This window comes from Orycteropus afer, unplaced genomic scaffold (genome assembly GCF_000298275.1).
Source record: "Orycteropus afer afer isolate SDZICR_OR568_19922 unplaced genomic scaffold, OryAfe1.0 scaffold00028, whole genome shotgun sequence".
NCBI classification, from domain to species: Eukaryota; Metazoa; Chordata; class Mammalia; order Tubulidentata; family Orycteropodidae; genus Orycteropus; species Orycteropus afer.
In genome coordinates this window covers 1-6,056 of record NW_006921615.1, presented here as the reverse complement: position 1 = coordinate 6,056, position 6,056 = coordinate 1, and positions in this window count along the sequence as shown.

Here is a 6,056-nt window from a genome sequence, read left to right as displayed (position 1 = left end):
AAAAAAAAGAAAGAAAATATATTTACATTTGCTTACTTATATATAAAGAAAGTAAAGAAGACTACACCAGAGAATAATCACAATGATGTCTGTGTGTGTATAGGGGGGCATTTGGAACTGTGGATGGAAGGCAGTAGTGGTGGGAGACTTCTTACCACATACCTTTTTATCTATTTTAAAATTTTTATCATGTGAATAGACTACCAGTTCAAAAATTCTATTAAAATGGCAAAAGAAATGCTAAGATAGTTATGTTTTATGTTTTGCTTTTAAATATGGTTCTTTCCTAATCTTATTTCTTGATTTAGAAAAACACATGATAACCAGAGCCTTCTTTTATCTCAGTGCGTGAGTGGTTCTGGGAGCCTACCCTTGCAGTCTGAGAATGGAGAAGACATTGTGCACAGCGTGTGTGGCACTGGCTCTATGCTCCAGTCCTTTCCTCTGTGTGCCACTCTTACTCGGCAGGAAGGCTGTGGCCTGGCTCTGGATTTGTCCAGGGGCATGCGGCAGCCCAAGAAGGGTCTGTCTGCATCTGACACAGAGACACTCTTCGAAAGCAGGATATCAGAAGGAGCAAATCTTTATCCAAGGGTGGTGAGGATTTTGTATAAATTCCCAAGCTAGGTACTATCTTTCTCTTTGTCAATGTATTTATAAAGTCTGAAGTTTAGGAAATCTGAGGGCCAGGCACCAGCTACTCTGTGTGTCCTATAATAGACTGTATATAAACAATTTCAGACATCTGAGAGCCTCTCCCATTTCTACAGACTTCCCTTAGTAGCCCATTTCAGGGTTAAACAGCTTTCCGTGGGCTGGGGATAACCTCCTATAGAGCCAGCAATATCAGTGATTAACTATCAGCACAAGTCTAGGGCAAGAGTGGCACACAGGTGCGACACACGAGGCATGCAGCCCTGGGTGAGCTCTGGAGAAGTGAGCTATGGGGTGGGTACAGACCACAGAAATGGGGTTGAGTCAGTTTGGCATAGAAAGCTACGTGGGCAACCTGGCAGTCAGATTTTCTGATTACAAAAGGCAGTTGGGCAGGCAGGGCCTAGAGGTTTCTGGCTGTCAAAGTAAGGTCCAGGGAATGAGTTCCGGAGCTTGGCCTCCAAGTTGTGAGTACAGGAAGTGTAAAGGTGGGGTGTGACTTGGAGATGAGCAATTGCCAGGTCCAGGTTAAGGCCAGCCATGACCCCCAGAAGAGGGTGGACTGGGTGAAGGCTTTGTGGTTGAGGTCAAAGAGAGCTCCATGGGAGCTGTGAACACAGCCACGGTCACCAGACCTCCCAGTATCTGTAACTTGTCACAGTGCAATGGTTGTGTTCTCAAAGTAAATAGGCATGTCAACTCTTAGAAGCCAATTTATGCACAAGTACACCAGGATTCTTAGAACATCCTCCATCTTTGAAGTCTAAGCCTATTTGTTTCAGTTCTATTCTTAATTGAAACGAAGAACAAAGTTGTGAACCATCTCATCTATGAGTCATTTAGAGACCCAAAGTCATAGTTTAGTTATTCCTTAGTAATTTTCTTATCCTGAATAATGAAAAAGATACTTTACTTCTCCATTATAGTTCTTATTTTTGGCTCTTTATTATCAGTGTTTGCTTTCTCTATTCTCATCATGTTTTCCATTATTGTTTGAAATTCCAGTTATGACTAGCCCTAGTGGTGCAGTGGTTAAAACGCCTGGCTGCCAACCAAAAGGTTTGTGGTTTGCACCCACCTGCTCTGCAGGAGAAAGATGAGGCAGTCTGCTTCCATAAAGATTTACAGCCTTGGGGAATCCTATGGGGCAGTTTCGTTTTCGTAGTTATTCAACAAAAAAAATTTAAAGGCAGTAAACTGAAAGCAATACATTTCTGATTAAGAAATCTCTACTCTCTCTCTCTCTCTCTTTTAAAATAAGACAGCCATTAAAATGTAAAAGCCAGAACATGGAGTAAGAAGTGTTAATGAAATGTCACCAAGTGAGGGTTTAGATTTTAAAATGTTGCTAATCTATTAAGAACTACAGGATGAATGTGATGGGTCTAGCAGCTCTGATATAATCCATTGTATGCCTTTGAAATGCCCTCCAAATTTCACATAAAAACATTTTATGATTCAGTTTGATCAGTAAAGACTCAAATGAATTAAAAAAAAAAATCAACCCTGAACCAGTCCAACTGGAGAGTGGCCACTCTGAGCCAGTGCACATGGTTCTTCCAGTGACAGTCACTTGCTGTTGGAGTCTTATTACTGCCGCATTTCTCTTTTAAGACAGATCTGGTTTCAATCTGTTTTTTCAAATTTTATCAGTGTTGGCCTAGATTTCCAAAGCTGAGCTAAAATGGAAATTTTCTTTCCCCCATTTAACCCATCTGTCTTCTTTTATTTACATAATATAATATATTTTTTCCCTGAGCAAAATGGAAGTCAAAGATATGGACAATTTTTCATCACAAATTGAAACTTAGTATCTCTCCTTTGGATTTATACTCAACCTGGCCTCATCACCAGTTCAAATTCAGTAAAAGGAGTATGAGGTGAGGCTCTTAGGCAACAAGAATATTTCTGTAATGTACTCATTACTTTAGAATCAACTCTCATTTGTCAAATGGCATCTTAAAAGGCTGGATGAAGGAATGTTTCTGATAACTTGCCACTTTTGGCCTCCTTATTCCAAAGTGAGAAAATCAGCCTGGATTATTACTTTGCTAAGTAGAAGCATGGGGAGGGTTTACAATTAATGCCAACTCGGTTATTGTTACTACTGCCAACAGAATAATTTGTCAAGTTACGGTGTCTCATTCGGGGAAATGAAAAGCACATTACCACTAAGAGATGATTTCTAAAGAAGATTTAATTACTACTATATGTGTTTTCAATGTTGGTTGAAAATATACAAAAAGACAAGCTAAAGTGGCATGTGACAAGTCTTCATTTAGTCTGTCACCCATAATAGCATATTTAGAAAGATATAAAAAGTAAAAACGATCAAGAGGTAGAAGTGGATTCTTTTCTGTCTTCTCAAAATCATTGTAGTATATGCTAGTGAGGTCAAAATTTCTGTACAAATACCTGATGATAGTTCTATAGATGTCCAATGAAAAGTAGGAGAGGGCAGGTGAGCAGTGCAATGTGTAAAGTGGTGATTTGTTTGTATTTTGACTGTATCATGTGTGAATTTGTATTGCCCCATTCTCATAGTTCCTGATCAAAAGGCTTTTTTTAACTTCCTTCTTAATCTATTAAAAATGCCCTCCCTCCATATTTCCAGCTTTATTTACCCTGGGGAAGGAAGTTACTAACACCCTTTGAGTGTTCCCACTATGTCTCCACCATCCTCACCATCGACTGACCAGACCAGCTCAAAGTAGACACAGTGACTTTATGGAATACAACTGACGTCTTAGGCTCAGAGGACAGCAGGCCAGCTGGTGAAACTATATCTTTTATGTTGATAATTTCTGTTACAACAAAACCACACAGTAAAAAATAACAGAATGATTGGCTGAAGAACTTCTGCTAAAGAGATATTTTTAAGTAGAGAAAAAATAATTACTACCAGGCAGTCTCTGGGTTATTAACATCCAATTTACTGACAATTCCTATTTGTCCTTTTAACCAGTTCTGTCATGACCCATGAAGTGAAACAGAAACAGACCAGACTTACAATTCGGCAGATTCGGCACAATACTAGGAAGGGGAAAACTTTCAGGTTGAAGCCTTGGAATGGGAGACTCAGGAGAGGCGTAGTGAGCCCTTTTGGGAGGCTGGCTAGATTATTAGTAGCACTGTAGAAGAGCAACGCATATTGAAAGTAGTGTAGTCGGCTACCATGTTTGAGTGGGGCAAAACTGCTTTGGATTGCTCAAAATCCAAGGGCCAGAGGTTTGGTTGCTATGCAACACGTACACTGCCCTGACTCTGTAAGAGGGAGGTTGAGTTTCCAGCATGGCTTCCACCCATAATTTTTCCTATTCTGACTGTTTTTCCAGTTTACTGTAACTTAAAAAATTTGGATCTGTTCTGGTGATGCTTCCTTGGCTATGGCTGAACCAGGCAGAACTGATTTAAAGCACTGACAAATTCATAGACACAGGTAGGAACAGATCTTGTTTGTAACCCAGAAAGTGCTTTGTACTTGTTTAAACAATATTTCTGGCTGCTTTGATAATTCCTATTAGAAGTAAACTTTGCTTCTGAATAGGGACTTTTTCTATTGTGCGTTAGCCTGAAGCACATTAAAATTAAGTTTTCCTTAAAAACAGATCATGTAATACTACCTACAAACACAGGTGAATTACTGTAACGTTAGTGAAGACAGACATTTCATTGTGAGTTCAGGACTGCACGGTGGTGCAGTGTGACTACCACCTATATACTGGGAACAGATTGCAGGGCCTGTGGACACCAGGAGGTTAAGATCATGTAACAGTGAAGATGAAGAGCTGAGGGACAGTTCTCTCAAAGAACTGTCTAGAAGGGACAAAGCAAATGCAATGAGAAATTTAAAGTTACATTTACTTGTTGATAAAATAAAAATCAAGGAGGGGGAAAAAGCCTTATAAAACAAGGCACGTTGTTACAATGATAATTAAAAGAACTTCACGTTTTAAGTCTTGGCTGTAGAAAATAAGTTTTGAAAACATGAGCAAGCATATGATTTGAATGTATTTTGCTAGAAAACAACAGAATTGGCCATCTCTTTGATTCGTGGCAAGGGCATACAAAATAATTCCAAACAGTAAATATTACTAGTCCTGGCGTTTTTCATCTTAAACTCTGTATAAGAATCCTTGAGGACATGTGGAATTTCTTTGGGGTCTATGACTTCTAGAGACATGCTCTGCATTTACTCTTCATGCAAACTTGTCTCTTTTGGTTCCAGCTCTAATCTCCTTTCCCAGAACCATGTCGTCTTCTTCTCTTCTACTGTCTTCCTTTCCCACTGGGGCCGCAAGATCTGCAATGCACACAGCTACTCAGCTCGGGGGCTTTCTTTTCCTGGGTCTGAGTGACCAGATAGATCAGATTTCCCTCTTCTACGGAGAACCACATCAACATGCTACAGAAGCTACTACCCGCAGGGCTCCTCCAAGTTCAATTCTGTTGCCTGGGGAAATGTCCTAGTTTGGACTAACTTTCAACAAGTAACTAGAGGCAAGGAAATACCTGCCCACTGGCAATGAAGAGAGTTTTTAAAAGTCTGAACACAATAATCAAAAGAAAATTCATCTGGTCTTTTCTGTGCCATTTTCTCTTTTCTCAGCTTCTTGAATATTGTTGCTCTTCCCCCAACATTTCAGCTGTAATTGGTGGGAACACTCATCTTGTGCTAACTTAGAATGGAATGTATAAAAACCCTTTAACTTAAATACTTGATCCCTTTCACTATTCCATGATGAGGATCTGTGCTCTTCTTCTGAGCCTTAAACTTCAATGAAATGAGTAGATTTCTGCTCAGTCTCGCATAATCTTCTCTCTGCACATGGTCCTTCCCAGCCACACCCTTGCCAAGTAAACACCTATTAGTTCTCAAATATTAAATAAATAGTCAAATATTCCTGTCATCTACTCTTGAGGTACTACCTACACTTCGCAGCCCTTCTCACAATTGTAATTTCACACTATTTCCCATGTTTTTTGGTTTGAGTCTTTCTCTCCCACTGAAAGCACATGAGGGCAAACTAGATTCCAGTTCTGTCCACTACTTCTTCCTTAGTGCCTGGCACATACTGTTAGGCATACATTAATCAATCAGAATGACCTGCTGAATGATTGAATGAATAGAAGGGATTTGTCTGATGGCTGTTCTTTTCTTAGGATATGCCTTCTCAATCATTTACTCTTTACCAACGACCTACTTTGTAGAGAGGAGAAAGTTACCTGTTTTCTGGTAAGTAGCTTAAGGGCAGGGAAACTTCACACATTGTCCCTGGCAATAGGATGAGCAATAAGAAGACCTACCTTTTATTTATTTTATTTTTATTATTATTATTATTATTTTTTTTACTGTCAGTTTTTTTTCTTTTTTAATTTATTGTGATTTGGGTGAAGATTTA